Source organism: Petaurus breviceps, unplaced genomic scaffold, assembly GCF_028583685.1.
Source record: "Petaurus breviceps papuanus isolate PSGF00001 unplaced genomic scaffold, PetGlider_PUasm1.0 84, whole genome shotgun sequence".
In the NCBI taxonomy this organism is placed as follows: Eukaryota; Metazoa; Chordata; class Mammalia; order Diprotodontia; family Petauridae; genus Petaurus; species Petaurus breviceps.
In genome coordinates this window covers 323,584-340,542 of record NW_027186645.1, presented here as the reverse complement: position 1 = coordinate 340,542, position 16,959 = coordinate 323,584, and the positions used below count along the sequence as shown (strand labels likewise).

The window sequence follows — 16,959 nt, the reverse complement described above, 5'->3', positions numbered from 1 at the left end:
GTTCACTGAACTACTGAGAGAAAGAAAGCCTTTAAAATTAATTTTCTCTAGCAAGAAGTTGCATTCTTCAGTAATTGCAAAAATACTGTTCCATGGTTATGCTTAAGGGGATCTAACCATGACTGGCACTGAGGGAGAAGCATGTAGAATTCTCCATTCTCCTTCACAGGCAGTTTCATTAGCCTGCTATCTCAGCATCAGAAGAATGGTGTATACATAAGAACAATAGATAGCGCAATTAATAAAACCCTCTTTAGGCCAAGGAATTATAAAATCCAATTTAGATATCCCAAATGGAGAATTCTCTCAGCTTTCTGAAAACCACGAGAGAATAAACACTGCCTGAGGATAGTCATCCCTGACCTTAACCAACTACAACTAAGTAAGGGACAGACTTTCTCAAATAGAATAGAACTACTGATGAGTGAAAGTGTTGTTGTTTTTTTATTTTATTATATACTAAATTCAAGTTGACCCCCCCTAGAATATTTTTCCATGAGCTTAAATAGTATATGTAATTTTATTTTTTTCTTTATAGGTTAAAAAACCTTTAAACTTTAATGCTTTGATGAATCCACCAAAGCAGAATTCAAATTTTCCACACCTCATACTATATGATTCCTGCTGGTAGCTTTCCTTAAATCCTACTTAGAGAATCAGTCAGTGAGCATTTATTAAGCATCTTCTACACACAAGACATGATGTTAAGCACAGGTGATACAAAGAAAGGCAGGTATCCTTTGAATGGATATTCAGTGCTATGTAGGCTTTCCTGTGGATCTTTCATTACCATTTATGATTGTCTCTCATTTTTACAACATAAACTGACCTACCTTCTTTTCCATCAATCATATCTTTAGCAATGCATTTTTACCATTTTTTTACTCATTAGTGGTAACATGTTAAAACTTCTTTACATGTACCATATGTTTTTCTATTGCCCTTTGGGTCACTTTTAAGTTTGATTCTTCTGAGATTGTACTATCCCATGATTCCCAGCTATATATCAATGTTCAAATGAATCTGTAATCCTATATGGAAATTCCTTCCAACAATGCAGATTTGCAACCCCACTATGCCTGCCATCCTAGATGATTCTTGTCCATGTCCTCCATAAGTCCACCATGTTGGTTTACACAACATGCTGGAGGCCTATTTCACTCTCTTAACATTACAAGAGTACTAGTGGAGCCCTCTGGCTACCCATGTGTCATGACTGTCTCCTCTTCCTATCATACCATTCCTTAATGATGTCTTTTTTCTTATTCTTCAGAATTCTTCATGGATTATACTCACAACCTACCTTTGGCTCTGGAATATTAATTTTTAATTGTTTTAGTAATCTTGTATTCTGCCATATAGTAACACCAAGAGAATATTTTGTCAGTCAATTAACAAGCATTAAAATGTGGACCTTTGCTTTCATGGGATCCTTAGGATCATTAAAGGAGTTTTTAAATTTCTCAAACACAGCCCTTCATGTTCTCCTCTCATTCAGCTCCAGGCCCAGCTTGTCTATTTGTACTGTCTATTCCAAATATATATTTAGAGAGAGATAATAGATATATAATATGTCTATAGATAGATGGAGAAATAGATAAAAATGGAGGAGTGCAATAGTAAGTTATCTATACAAATACACATTATAATCTGGACAGTAGACATTCTTTATCCAGTTGGTCTTTCCTGTGGATAGACAGGCCAAACTACCTTGAGTCATTATAGCTCTCTTCCAGAGGACTCTGTAGTATTCTAGAGCTTGAAGCAATCAGCACAATGTCATCTGTAATCAAGAGTGTCTAGGGGACTTCTCCATCGACGGAGAATCCTTGTTCGACTTGAATTCTTTGTTAGATCTCATCACAGTGGTAGATGTCTTTTTAACCATTTGTCGTTCAGTCATTTCAGTCATGTCTGACTCTTTGTGGCCCTGTTTGAGGTTTCCTTAGCAAAAATACTGGAGTGGCTTGCCATTTACTTCTCCAGTTCATTTTACAGATGAGGAAACTGAGGAAGACAGGGTTAAATGACTTGCTCAGGATCACATGGTTAGTAATTGTCTGAGGCAGGATTTGAACTCAGCTCTTCCAGACTTCAGGCCTGGCATTCTTATCCACTGTGCCACTAGCTGCCCTTGGTGACCATTCATAACCCTCTTGTTGTTGCTGTTGCTGTTATCATTGTTGTTGTTTTAACTCATCTGATGTTTGTGATCAGAATGTTGTTGAATAGGGCTTTTTCAGTAGTTCTGTTTTTCAAGGAATCTTCAATAATTTTGGTGTATAGGAAGGAGTCACCTTGTTATAAAAGATCCTATAAGGCCACATTTTGTTCTTTTTTAAATAGCTTTTATTGATAGCTTTTAATTTTACATCAACTATATTTCCCCTGGTATCCTTCTCTCCCTGCTTCCTTTTCCGAGAGCTGTCTCTTAAAATATTTTTTTTAAAGCAATTGGGGTTAAGTAACTTGCCCAATGTTACACAGCCAGTTATTTTGTGTGAGTGTTAAGTATCTGAGGCCTGAACCGATCCTGGGTCCTTCCAATTCCGGGGCTGGTGCTCTTACTCACTGCACCACCTAGCTACCCCGAAGTATTTTTTTAAGAAAAAGAAAAGGAGAATCAGCAAAACTGATCAACATCACCCTCCAAAAAATCTGATACTATATACAGTGTTTCACACCCATGAACCCCCTCTACACATCTACATGTTTGTTCTTTATCATTTTATAACTTTCCTCTTGGTTATTTTGTGGTGGTTCTTTTTATTTACATTATTTTCATCATTATATATTTTGTTTTCCTAGTTCTTCTTACCCAAGAGGAGGAAAGATGGAAAATTTAAAAAGGAAAAAATTAGAAAATTAAAGAAAGAAATAATAACATTAAATAAAACTCCAAAACCAGGGAAAGGGTTGACATGTGAGATGAGACATTAGGCTCTCTCCTATGGGAATAAGGTCACCTTAAAAAGTAGATTAAGCAAAACTAGTCATAGGAACAAAGCAGTGACTTAAAAGGAGAGCAACAAAAACAAAAAATCTTAACTCAGCACTCATCACCAAGAGAATATTGATGGTAAAAGAAAAGGACTTGGGAGGTGGGGAGGGGCAACAAGCTGCTTAAGACTATTAAAAGCACTTCGCTGTTTTCCAAATGCTGTGTGCCCTTCCTACTACTCAGTTCTGATTCCAGATATTTTCCATATATCGCACCTGGTCTGTCTAGCTTTTTGTCACGGTCTGGGCACTGTGTTTATTCATCCACTTTGTTTTTCTGCTGTAGATAGACCAGTCTTTTTCATGTTGCTATGGTTTTTACAGAGGAGTCTTTGTAGTTTTCCATAGCTTGATATGATTAATACCATGCCATCTGCAAGTTGGAGCATTTGGAGACACCATCAATAGGGAATCTTTCTTCTGTTTGGATTTCATTAGGGACATCTTCTGTGATACCAGAGAACACTGTAGGTGAGCTTTTATATCCCTATTTTATGCCTCACTTGATCTTAAAAGTCAGGGAATCATTGGACAAAGTTATTGTTTAGTTACACGTGTCATGGACTCTTTCATAATTTCGGTATATTCATGGGAGACCTTGTTTGAGAAGAACCATTCAAAGAGAAAATCAGAAGGTGCTAAAAATGACAGAAACTCAATGGCATAATATGAAAGTAAATGAATTCTTTCTCAGCCCAGAGGAAATAACTGGTGATAGACATAGTGGTCATTTCAGACTCAGCTACCATAATCAGTCAGAAAATCTAAGACCGAAAGTCAAAGCTTAAAAAAAAAATACTTCCTTAATACAAAGGCCATCACTACATTCCTAGCCATGAGGATAGTCCCAAACAGGCATTCACAGTTTTTGGGAGGCTTCCAGTCTTCTGAGTGTTAGAAACTCTTTTTTTTTTTTTACAGTTAACATCATTTATCTTGCCTATAGATGTCTTTCGTTGAGATAGCCAGAGCTAAGAGGAACCCATGTGTGAAATCCTGAAATCCTTTGCTACAAAGCCCATAGGGAAAACAATGCTGGATGTAGACAAATTAGTTTGGGTTCCTAGTAGTGGAACACACCTGCCAGGGCTTTCTGAGCTATGATGTAGGCTTCAGCCCTTAGCCATAAGAATACAGTCAACCAGGCAAGGACTAGGACTTACAGTTGGCCAGTCTTTTCTTCTCCCACTGTTGCTGTGACTGAATTGGTCTAGCACAGTCAAGATCTCAGATTGGCCCTGATATATGAAAGGAGGGAAGAGAACAGGTTTTCTTCCCTAGGATGGCTTATTGCTTTCTCCCTAGATCCTGTCAACCCAGAACTGTGTGTTGAATACTAAATATGCCCAGCTATTAAAAATGCAAGAAGTGGTTCTGCTATTCCTAAAGAAAAGGAGCAAAAAGAAAAATTAGCAGGCTTGTTGCCCTCTCTGCATGTACACTCTGGCAGTGGTGGATTGTTTGTTATATGTTTTTCCCATCCTCTGAAAAGCATGTCTTCCCTCAAGATGGGAGGCACGTCCTCCCATAAGTGATGGTAGTGGGAGTGGAAGTGTTTTGGAAATCTTCCTAATACTTTATGGAAAGGAAAATTACAAATGAGAGGCCCTGGCCAGCTGCCCAATGGAGAAACCTGGTTGGCTGATCTTTCCTTCCCTTGTATTGGTGAGGGCCAGAAGCAAGACTGGTGCACAGAAATGATAGCCCTGGGAGGAAAGAGGCACCTGAGTCTAGGAGACAGTATAGCAAATGGAGGAAACAGATCACTTTCAGAGTCACTGTGTGTGTCTGTGACTGAGTGGCTTAAGCACTCTGTGCCTCCTTCATGTTATATAGTTTGAAAATGGGACAAGTCTTCCCTCACCTTGCAGAAATAGTCTAAGGATAAGTGAGGTGAGAGCATATTGAGTTCTTCAAAATTTAGAAAGGTGCCTTTATGCATTATGATATATGATATCTTATTATCCTCATTCTTTTTTTTTGCTTTTGTCCAGCTATGTTTATTGACAATACCCAAAGTCCAGCAATACAGAACAACTTGATTTTGACAGGTGCTTTAAAACCTTATTACCCTTTCTCACTAAATGCTTATCAAAGGCAACTTTAAAACAATAAACAGGAAAGAAGCAAGTATTACCTTTAATGGCTGACCTAAGTTCTGGTACTTAAAAGTAGAGCAGGATAAGAAAAATGAGATGGAAAGATTGGTTTGAGTTCTACAGTTGTTTGAAGACTAGGTCTGAGAGGTCAAGATGCCATTTTGTGCACTGCCACAGTGATGCCATCATGTTTCTGGATCATTATATTCCCGTTGTCTGACTCTAGACAGACCACAGGAATATCTGTTGGGTCAGAGGTTAGTTTAGCTGCTTGCTGGGCTAGGACAGAGATCACCCCAGCATGTTCATCTGACAGGGTGCCACAGCAGCCCAGGTTCAGCCCCTGCAAGTCCGTACACAAGACACCGACAATGGACGGGTTCTTCATCGTGTCCTCGAGGTGCTGCTCCAGGGTTGCCTCCATCTTGGGTCATGACAGCTGATTCAGTCCCTGTTATCCTCATTCTTGGTGATATTATAAGGGAAGGAGGATTATCAGGAGGTTGGATAGGGAAAAGAAATAGATATAATCCTATGTGCTTCGATGTAAGAGATTTCTATTAAAGACCAAGGGTAGGACATGGAAGGGAAATAAAATAAATTAATCAGTCTTGGGATTTAAATTGGTTATTTTTTCCCTAGTCTCAACAACCCTTGGTCATATTAGAAAAATGTTAAGCTGCATGGAGTTAACATTTTTTGCAGGTTCTTTTTGCACTTTATAACAGTTCCTCAGCTGAGGCAGGTAGGTGGCACAGTGGATAGGGCACTAGGCCTGGAGTCAGGAAAATCTGGGTTCAAATCTGGTCTTATGGGACCCTGGACAGGTCCCTTAACCTCTGTCTTTCTCAGTTTCCTCAACGATAAAACGGGGATAATAACAGTACCTGTCTCAGGCATCCAGGTGGCACAGTGAGTAAGAGCTCCAGCCCCGGTGTTGGGAGACCCAGGATCGGTTCCGGCCTCAGATACTTGGCACCCACACAAAATAACTGGCCATGTAATCTTGAGCAAGTTACTTAATCCCAATTGCTTAAAAAAAAAATGAAAAGTTTATGGGGCGGCCAGGTGGCTCAGCGAGTAAGAGCACCAGCCCCAGTGTCGGAATGACCTGGGGATCAAATCCGGGCTCAGATACTTAGCACCACACCCAGAAATAACTGGCCATGTAACCTTGAGCAAGTTACTTAACCCCAATTGCTTAAAAAAAAACAGTACCTGTCTCACAGGATTGTTGTGAGGACCAGATGCGATGATATTTAGCACAGGGGCTTAATAAATGCTTGTTTTCTACCTCCAGTAAGCAGCTGTTAGATGCTAAGAACTGTGTTAGGTGCTGCGGATACATAGACAAAAATAAAAAAGTTATCAAGGAGTTCACATTCTGCTGGGGAAAACAGACAAGTGAGTACAAAGATGGAGAAAGTAATGGGGGGAGGTGTCCCTAACAGTTAAGGGAATCAGGAAAAGCTGAGTTGAGCCCTAAAAAGAGCTAAGGATTCTGAGAGGTGAAGGTAAGGAGGGAGTGCATTTTAGGCACACACATTGCATAAGCAGAGAGATAGGAGATGAAATGTCATGTTCTAGGAAGAACAAGTTGGCCAGCTTGTCTGGAACATGGGGGAAGGGGGGGAGGGAAAAGAGAAGTGTAATGTGAGATCAAGCTAGGAAGATAGATTGGAGTCAGAGCATGAAGGGTTTTAAATGCCAGAGGAGTTTGCATTTTATCTTAAAAAGAGGCTACAGGGAGCCACTGGAGACGATTGAGCGATGCAGTCAGAATGTGTTTTAGGATTGTTATTTTGTTGGTTGTGTGGAGAGTGGTTAGAGACAGGGAAGAGATTGGAGACTGGAAGAATAGTCCAGAGGCTAAGGCAATAGTGCAAATGAGAAGTAACCAGGGCTACAACTGGGTTGCTGGCCATGTGAGAGGAGAGAAGGGGACAGATAGACAGGTAAGAGAGATGGAGAGATAGAACTGACAAGACTTAGCAAATAATTGACTATAGGGATAGTGAGGAAAAGTGAAGAGGGGAGGATGACTGAGGTTATGAGTGACTCAAAGGGTGGTGGACTGGAGAAGTTCAGGAGAGGGAGTAGCTTGGGAGGAAAGGTGATGTATGCCATTTTGCAGGTGGTGAGTTTGAGATCCCTATGAGATCTTGTTTGAGGGTCTAGTAGATAACTAGAGATGTAGTATTTGAACTCTAGAGAGAGAAAAGGGTTGGATGAAAGTCACAAGCCTGGAGGTTATCATCGAAACAGCGAGAACTGAGGAAATCATGTAGACACAGGTTGTAGAAAAAGAAAAGTGGAATGGCCTAGGAAAAGACTTGGGGAATATTCTTGGCTAGTTGGCACAGCAGGGATGATGATCCAGCAACGGAGACTGACTTCAAGAGAAGAGAATGTCCCAGAGGTGGAGGTGGTCCACAGTGTCTAATGATGCAGAGAGGTCAAGGACGATGAGAAAAAGCTATGCGAGTTAGCAGAGAGCATTGACAGCCTTGTGAGAGGACAGTTTCAGTTGAGTAATGAAGCTAGGTAGGTGGCACAGGGGATTGGGGTTGCCAGGTGTGAAATAAGAAAGACCCGAGTTCAAAGCTGTTACAATGGAGAGGAAAAGCAGGAAGGTGAAAGGGAATGGGACAACCTTATTCTCATTGAACTTGGCTTAAGGAGGGAATAACATAAACACTCAACTGGGTATCTTACCCTACAGGAAAGTAGAGGGAAGGGCAGATGGTTGAAGGGAGGGCAGATTGGGGGAGAGGGTAGTTACAAGCAAACACTTTTGAAAAGGTACAGGGTCAAAGTAGAAAACAGAATAAGTGGGAGGTGGGATAGGATGGAGGGTAATATAGTCAGTCTTTCACAATATATCTACTGTGGAAATGTTTTGCATAACTACACATGTATAACCTATATTGAATTGCTTGTCTTCCCAGTGGGGGTGGGTGAGGAGGGAAGAAGGGAGAGAATCTGGAACTCAAAGTTTTAAAAGCAAATGTTAAAAAATTGTTTTACATGCAACAGGAAATAAGATATACAGGCAATGGGGTATAGAAATTCGTCTTGCCCTACAAGAAAGTAGGTGGGAAAGGGGAAATAGAAGAGAGGGCAGATTTGGGGAAAGGGTAATCAATATGCTTGCCATCTTGGGGTGGGGGGTAGGAGAGAGATGGGGAGATAATTTGGAACTCAAAATCTTGTGGAAATGAATGTTGAAAACTAAAAATAAATATTTTTAAAAAAAGACCTGAGTTCAAATCCAACCTCAGACACTTACTGGCTATGTGACACTGGGCAAGTCACTTACCCCTGTTTGCCTCAGTTTCCTCATCTATAAGATGAGTTGGAGAAGGAAATGGAAAACCACTCTAGCATCTTGGCCAAGAAAACCCCAGATGGGATCACGAAGGGTCAGACGTGACTGAACAACAAGATTATCATCCAAACCTTAACTGGTTGAGAAGTGAATGAGAAGAGAGAAAGTGAAGACAAGTAAATCACTTTTTCTAGGAGTTTGACTGTGAAAGGGAGGAGAGAAATAAGGTTTTTTTTAAGTGTCTGGGGTTTACTGAAGTCTATTCTTAACCCTGACGATTCGAGGAAAATGAAAAGAATAAGAAGTAAGATGGGCTTGTTTGTTTTTACCTATGATTTTGTTAGTTGCGGAACTCAGTATTGAAGCCCCTCCATTGATACAGCTCACCACTCATCTACAGTCTGTAGTCTTAGAGAGTTTCCTAGGCCATTTGTCAGTAGATTTGCTGAAGATGTGCATAGATGGGAATTAAACTGAGGCCTTTCTTCCTTCAAAGCTCGTCTTCTGTACACTTTGTCAGGCTGCCTCTGGGGTTGAACCCCCCCCCTTCATTCCTGCCCTTCTCCTCCTCCCCCCCACCCCCCACCATTGAAGAGAGTTGGAAAGGGAGGGGAAAGAAGGAAGGGACCAGAAGGATAAGTCCCAGATACAGGGAGAGGAATAAGGCAGTGGAGGATGGTGGGGAAGATTCGAAAGAAGGTGGAGCGCTTCAGATTTCCTTTAAGCCAACTGGGAAATCCCTCCTTACACCAGTGAGGCATCAAGGACAAGAAAGTTACTACTCCTTCAGTATTTAAGTGCCTCTCACTCATTCAGATTTCAGATAAGGCCAAGCTAGGGGCAGAGCCCCACACCTTGAAGGATAGGTTCTAAATTCCATGCGACCTTGGTAAATTAGAAGAGTCCTCAGAAATAAAAGAATGAAGTTCTGTAAGAGGAAAGGTTATTATTACCCACCACTGGGGAAAAAAAGGAAACTGAAGAATGAGGAATGACCACCTCTGTGTAAGGCTGGCCTAATCAGACTGTGGGCCAAAGTAGATAACAAGATGACCATCATTCGTTTTCTTTTTTTAATTGTTCACCAGAATATTTTTCTCTTTGAGTATGGTGGCACAGTGCATAGAGTACTGAGCCTGGAATCAGGAAGAACTGAGTTTAGATCTGGCCCCAGAAACTTACTTAGCTCTGTGGCTCTGGACAATTCACAAACCTCTGTTTGCCTCAGTTTCCTCATCTGTCAAATGGGAATGATAACAGCACCTACCTTGCAGGATTGCTGTGAGAAATGAGGTAATTTTTTTTAAGTGTTTAGCTCAGTGCCTGATCCAGAGTACATGCTATACAAAGGCTCATTCCCTACCCTCCTTCTCTCTACTTTCATATGAACAGTGCTACTTGTTTCCATGTTTATTCAGGCCAGCTTCTTATGGTATTTATTACCTTTTTTGCTGTTTTCTTTTATTAATACGTTTTGTTTTTATATCACCTTCATTTTCAAATATTTCCTCCCTTCCTTAGCCAGCATGACATTTCCATGACATAGACATAAAGAGGAAAAAATAAAGTCCGTCATAAAGGATAAATAAAGGATGTCAAATGAATTTGAGAACAAAGCACTGTGTGCTTCTTAAAATCAAGAAGGCAATACCGCAGACACGGTCATTGTGTCATGGGATCACCAGGCCTCCTTAGGTAAGGAGCTGGAAGGGACATCAGAGGCTTCTAACCCAACCCTCTTATTTTAAAGATGTGGAAACTGAGGCCTGGGGAAGTGAAACAAAGTGCCTGAGCTCACATGGGCAGTAAGTGCCAGAGGTGGGATTGGAGCCACTAGCCTGAGAGTTGATTCTCTTTCTGTTGCTTCAGAGGGAAGCAGAGGAGAATCATACGTTTAAAAAAATGACTGATGCAAAAACAGATAGAAAACTTATTTTTAAAAAATACTTAAAACAAGTAAATGCACACCTTTTATAAAGGTATACTGCTTTTAGGGGAAAAAAAACCCCACAAGCATGAATGATGGAGGAATGTGTATCAGTAACTTTGTAAGAGGAAACGGTATAAGACCATTGGAATGATTCTCAATATGTTCAGCCTGAGTCACTCTGTTGCTAGAAGTCCATGACTAAAAGCAGGTAGGTAGCACAGTGGATAGAGTTGGCCTTGGAGTCAGGAGGACTTGAGTTCAAATGTAGCCTCAGCTACTTACGATCTGTGTGACCCTGGGCAAGTCACTTAACCCCAATTGCCTCCCCAAAAAAGAAGTCCATGGCTGGTTCAGAACTTATAACTAGAAAACAAATGAAGAATTTATGGAACAGGGGTCTTTTGGTGCTTTCTTCTAATTCAGTAAAAAATTAAGGTTCCTTCATAAGTGCTGAGAAATGTAAGACACAAAGATTAGAGGATTGGGATTGGTCAACCAGGGGAAGAGACAGGTAGGGTACAACTACCCCCATATATAAAGAGTTCCTTCTTGTACAGACTAGTGGATGGGTTTGTGTGTTTTCTGTTCCTCTGCTCAGAACAAAATGGAAAAACAAGTTTTTCTGCAGGGGGAAAGGATGTAGGTTAGCCCTAGCAAAAAAAAAAAAAAATCTGACCTTAGAGTGAGGCTGCTGGAAAAAGCTACGGACTCTTATTCTTCTAAATGTTTTGTAGCAACCACTTTATGTTTGACTCCACTCTCCTCAGGGACCACCAAGTGTAGGGGGGAAATGTGTCTGCTTGGGGAAGGGAGAAGAGATGTGTTTGTACTTCTGTCTTTGCTCTACTTTCCCAGTATGTATGCCTTCTTAAAAGCTTTGAAAAGGAGAATCTTCTAAAAGATGAAAGAAATGTGCTTGGGTTCACCATAGGGACAAGATAGTATCTCAAATTCCTTCTAATCTTAAGATTCTTAGATTTTAGGACTGAAAAGAAAAGGGGCTGTGTAGAAAACCGGAACTACCTGAAGGCTGAATGAGATGCTTGGGCCACAGGGTCTTATTTTCTTCTGAGGGAGCAGGTCATACATGGCAATACTGGGCAGAGGTTGGGAGCCTGATACATGAGCTAAATCAGCTGATTTCATATGACTGCTTTAGTGCTTAGACTCAGTCCTTTTTATTCCCCACTTCCCTCTGAATGAATAAACCTGTAAGAGGAGGGGCCCCAGGATTAGCACCTGCCCTCCCCAGGCACTCAGCATGCCAGCCCAGATGCTTGAGGTCGCCCAGTGGGCTGGCCTCTCGCCTCTCTCAGCCTCACCGAGGCAGCCATGGAGAAGGAGTCTTCTCTCTCTTGGGTTCTTACAGTGCACCTCCCAAGCTTCCCCTGCCGCCCCCTTTCATCCGCACCGGCAGCTTTGTTGACAGGAGAGCCTGGCGCAGGAGGAATAATGGCAAATTGCTCAGCTCTTATGACTCTAGGAGGAGATACAGGAGCAGAGTCAGCAAAGGGAGCCCTTTATTAGCCTGAAAGAGGATTCCTTCTGGACACCGACATCTGGTGGCTGAAGACAGTAACTTTCCCACTTCATTATTCCCCTAAAGCAGGGCTGGCCCAAAACTAAATTATGTAGTAAGTGAAATTTCTCTTTAGCCCCCCCTACCTTCGAATTCTGTGTTTGTTCATGACTCTCTGTCCCCTCAGGCTTCCTTTCCCCTTATTATCCAGAGCTCAGTCCCTTACTTCTCTCTCTCCTCTTCTTTCTGTCAAAACCTACTCTTAGGAAAGATCTGCAATCAGACATTTAGACCTTAATGTGAATTTAAGCTGCTGTTTCTTCTCCCAGAAACCACTGTAGAATTTTTTTTTTTAATGTCCCTGGTTAAAAGAATTTCAGACAGCAATGAGCAGCTGAAGTAAAGTTTGTTTTCTTTTGTTCTGAGGGGCTGGGGGTCCAGTGTTGCCTGGTGTCTCACACACTATATTAAGTGGTAGCTGTCTGTTCTACCAATGGCTAAAGTCAAATCCTGAAAGTTTTACTGAAGTGAATTCTTTATTGCCTTAGTCACAGTATCACTAATTTGGGGGGGCGGAGGGGTGCAGTAGAAAGAGTGCTGAACTTAAAAAGAAATGAGTTCTAATCCTGACCTGTGTTGCCTTGGACAAGTCACTTGATTTTTATAGGTCTCCATTTCTTCATCTGTAAAATGAGGGTATTGGACTAGATGACTTCTGAGGTTCCTTCCAGCTCCAGGTCCTTTAGGGGACTCTATAATCTACTACGAAAGGACTAACTCCACTCCAAGAAACCTGGTTTTGAATATTAACTTAGATACGTAGTAGCTGTGTGGCCAAAGGAAATCACTCAGCCTTTCTCAATCTAGGTGTCCATCTCATCCACAAAATGATCAGAATAATGCCTGTGGCATTTACTTCGCAAGGTTGTTAGGAAGGTCCAATGAGATAGTAGATGGAGAGCACTTTGTACACCTTAAAGAGAATATAAATGCCAGTTACGATCATCACCATCACCATCATTTGCCTACCCCGATTGCCTTCTTGCCCATTTTTCCTCCTGAGATAGTAAGAATTTTTTGTGCGAGTCATTGTACCCAGACCATATCTCCCAACAAGGGACCTTTTGTAAATCTCTGTTTGATTCTCTTCCATATCCCCACTAACAGAAAAACTATAGCTGTCTCAGAGGAGTCTGCAAACTTTTTTTGATCACTTCACCTTCCTTCATAAGAAAAATTTGAGCATGTACCCCCAGTATGTAGTTATTTACTTATTCTTAAAGTATCTTCGTGTACTTCTGTGCTGATAACCATCATATACAACTTACACAAGGAGACAAAGATGAAATAATGTTTGGTCTTCGAATCAATAGGGAACAACTTGAGTTTATTGAGAAGGTGAGTAGTGACATGGTCAGATTTTTGGAAAATCACTTCTGCAGCTGTGGAGAAGATGGGATTGGAGAGTGGAGAGATGTGATGGGAGAGAACCAGTTAGACGGCTGTTGGAATGGTCCAGGTGTGAGAAGTGAAAGGGGCCTGAGTGAGCATAGGGACTGTGTTGGGAGGAGAAGGGAACAAGTGGAGAAAATATTGTGGAGGTAGAAATGACACAATTTTCCCATGAGTTGTGAGAGAATGAGGAATTAAAGATGATAAGGATGGTTGTGCCCTTCATCAAAATGTGGACATTTGGAAGAGGGGTGAGTTTGGGGGAAAGATAAGATCTTCAAGGCAAATAACAACCCACCCATGCCCACTCACCAACTGAGATTCACTGTCTTACCCAAAACAAAAAAGAGTAGTGGTGACTCAGAGACAAGGCTCTTACTGCTCTGGTTCTCGATCCAGTGCCTAGTACGTAGTATTTAATAAATGCTCATTGACTGACTTTTCTCTGCCCCAGGGTGTAGCCCACACTCTGAAGGGTAAAAAGCCATGAGGTGACCTATAGGACTTGAAGGTGAGTTTTCTGAGTGAGGGGTAGAGGAGGAGTGAGTTTCTCAGTGGCATCTATGGCAGCTGCTGCTATGAGTAGCCAGTTAGTAATTAGGTTATAACTACCCTTAGGGGCTAGTGCCTGCCTCTGACGGGGAGGGAGGGAGGGAGGATTACATTAGGATATTACACCTTGAAGGTAGGGGAATAATATGTGGGACAGGGAGGAATAAGGGTAGGTATGGCTATGTTGTATATTTTTATACACTAAAGTGGGCCATCACCAGAGGAATGAGGTACAAGCCATCCTCCCAACCTCCCTTAGTTGATCACATCCCCTGAGGTGAGGTCATGGATCCCACTTTGGAGACCACACAGTGGTTTCTGCTCTTGAAGTGTCTGTATAATCAGCAATAATCTCCATTGTTTTTCATGTTCCTAAATAGCCCTAACCAGTACACCAAGATTTCTTCTCATGATAATTATAATAGTGTTTTTATATTTGCAAAGTTCTTTATATAGGGTATATAATTTGACTTCATGCAAGCAAGCAAGACAGTCCTTGCCTTCAAGGGGCTTACCTTCAAATAGAGGAATATAACATATACAGGGGAGTAGTGGCCAAAAAGAAGTGTTTTGAAAAAGGTATCACTGGGCTGATGAGTAGAACCATACAACAATTGAGTCATCCTTTCCAGGAATGGCAATGTGCAGAGTTGATTTGTTTTCAGGGCTAGAATGGGAAAGCAGGTTGGAGGGTGGAAAGGAAGTATATGGGAGGTAGCATGGCCTGGTGGAATGACATGGTATGGAATGGAGTAATCTGAAGAGTGGGTTTGGGCAAGATAAGAATGCTTATCAATCAGAAACTCACTAGACCTCAGGGATGACGTCTTCACATCCAGTCTGAGGTGGCAACTTTATACCTGAACCCTTAACTTAGCACTGTTGGTCCTTACTGAACTTCATTCTGTTTGTTTTCAGCTGTTTTAAATTTTCACCAAAGTCATTGTTGAAGGAAATTCTGATCCTTTTCTTCTTGAGGAGCTGTCCTTGAGGGCCTCAGCCAATCTGATGAGCCAGATTTCTGTTCTGTCATTTAGGTCATTGATGAAAATGCCATAAAACACTCTATCCAGGACAGGTCCCTGCATCACACCTCCTAGCATGGCACCTAAGTTGGTAGCGATTCAGCAATAACCTGTCTGGTTTTGCCTCTGTAGCCAAATGTGTACCCAACTAATAACTATGTGGTATAGACATTTTCATGATTTATTGAGGATGTGTCATGTAGGATAGAATTCAAAGCCTTGCTAAAACTGAAAAAGAATACTTGTAATGCCTTCTATTTCCAAGGCCTAATATTCAGAAAGGAGTTCATTTAGTTTGATAGCTTTGGGGTTTTTTGTTTGTTTGTTTCCCAGGCTTTGCTTGTAATCTGTGCTTGTGAAGTTGTTTGCCAACTGAACTTAGGAGGATTTTTTTCCAAGTGCTTCCGTATAGGAGATAATATTCATTCAACAGACATGTATTAGGATACCTGCTGTGTGCCATGCTTGGTATTCAAAGGTTTCTAATTTTCATTTCGACCCTTACATATTTCTAAAGCTAGCATCCTTATTGATGATATTGTGGGTTTTTTTTAAAGCTCTTCCCAAGTTTTATTTAAATTTGAAAGATACAGGTGATAATTTCCTAATAGTCGCTTTAAAGGGGGGAAATCAAGAGAGATAATGGAATCATCTGCATTAAGGTCTTTTAAAGTAAGACAACACTAGTCCTTCAGAGATAGATTAATGCTGTTTCCTCCTCCCAGAAGAGAGAACTAGATTAAATTGACCCTTCTAGGTTCCCTAAAGATCATATGAATGAAAAGGTACTAGATCGGGCCTATGAGCACAGGTTCCTAAAAGAAATTAGTCTGAAGATTACTAAGAATTTTCATCCAAAATAGAGTCCATAGCAGTAGTACTATGTTTTTTAGGCCCTCACTCAATAATGCACATTATTTCTATACTGGTAAGTATAATGATGAATTGGGAAACATTTTTGCAAACCTACTTCTGAGGACCCTTCTGACTCTAAAATTCTCCATTTCTTAAGACTTTTTTTGTTGACAATGATGAAACAGTAAATTATGATCATCAATAAGGTATAATCATTCTGATAGCAACTGGAACTAGGAGTATGAAAACCATTTTCCTCAAATGGAAATTGAGATAATCTGCCTCAGCTCCACTGCAGACAATGAAGAGGGGGGCAGGGGATAGAGGGAGGTGGTGAGGGTATGTGAAAGGCACCTTGTGTGAATAAATGTAAGAGAAATGTTATTCGTGAAGGCCAAAGAGTTACTTTGGCTAGAAAGGGCAAGTTACTCATGCCAAGCACATTAGAAGAAAGATGTGCATTTAATAGAGGGACACAAAAACCAACGGGCAGATTGTCCCCCAACATAGCGAAGCGCTCTTGGTTGTGGGGAGCCTGTGTTTTCCATAGCAGGGATGGGGGAGGGCGGTCCCTGACTGTGCAATCCTCTCTCCATGACAGCCGTGCAGAGGTACAGAGATAACAAGGAGATAACTACTCCCAGTATATTACACACAGCAGGGAAACAAGCTGCTGCCCCGTGCTCCCTTAAAGAGTTCATCCCAAGCGAACAAAACAGGCATTATGGAGCCAGCGGGAGAAGATCAGAGAATCATCCTTCTCTTTCACATACTGCTTGCAAAGAGGACGATAGTGAGTGGGTAAATGTGACTAATTGTGAGGCTTCTGGGAGGGAATAGGGGAATTCCTTGTAACTGGGGGAAGGAAGTGACAGGAAGTGAGCTCTCAGACGTAAGTAATGATCGCTAGGCTCACCAGCCTGGCAAATAAGGCAGAAACAAACCTGGCAGGCAGGAAATTGGGGGCTACTCATTGCATTGCATCCTCCCTTTGAAGTATTGAAGTTAATATGATCAGGTGCAGAAAAGGAGGTATGTAGTCCCATTATTGGGGAAGTATGTGAGCATGCTTTAACTCACCTCCAAAATGGGGGTACCTTTACCTTGTTCTTCAGGACTCCATACTCCTCAGAAAAGTGTACTGCTAAGTAAATCCTGTTTAGAGCCATTGTGCCCTGGAAAAGGAGTTAGAGCAAGGA

General features: G+C 41.4%; 1 protein-coding gene and 1 pseudogene across 8 annotated transcripts in view; one reads left to right on the top strand and one right to left on the bottom strand.

Moving 5' to 3' along the window:
- ATXN7L1 (ataxin 7 like 1) overlaps positions 1 to 16,959 on the top strand; it is a 271,611-nt gene that overhangs the window by 214,342 nt on the left and 40,310 nt on the right. The window lies entirely within an intron of this gene.
- LOC138176234 (ragulator complex protein LAMTOR5 pseudogene) lies at positions 4,971 to 5,563 on the bottom strand (annotated as a pseudogene).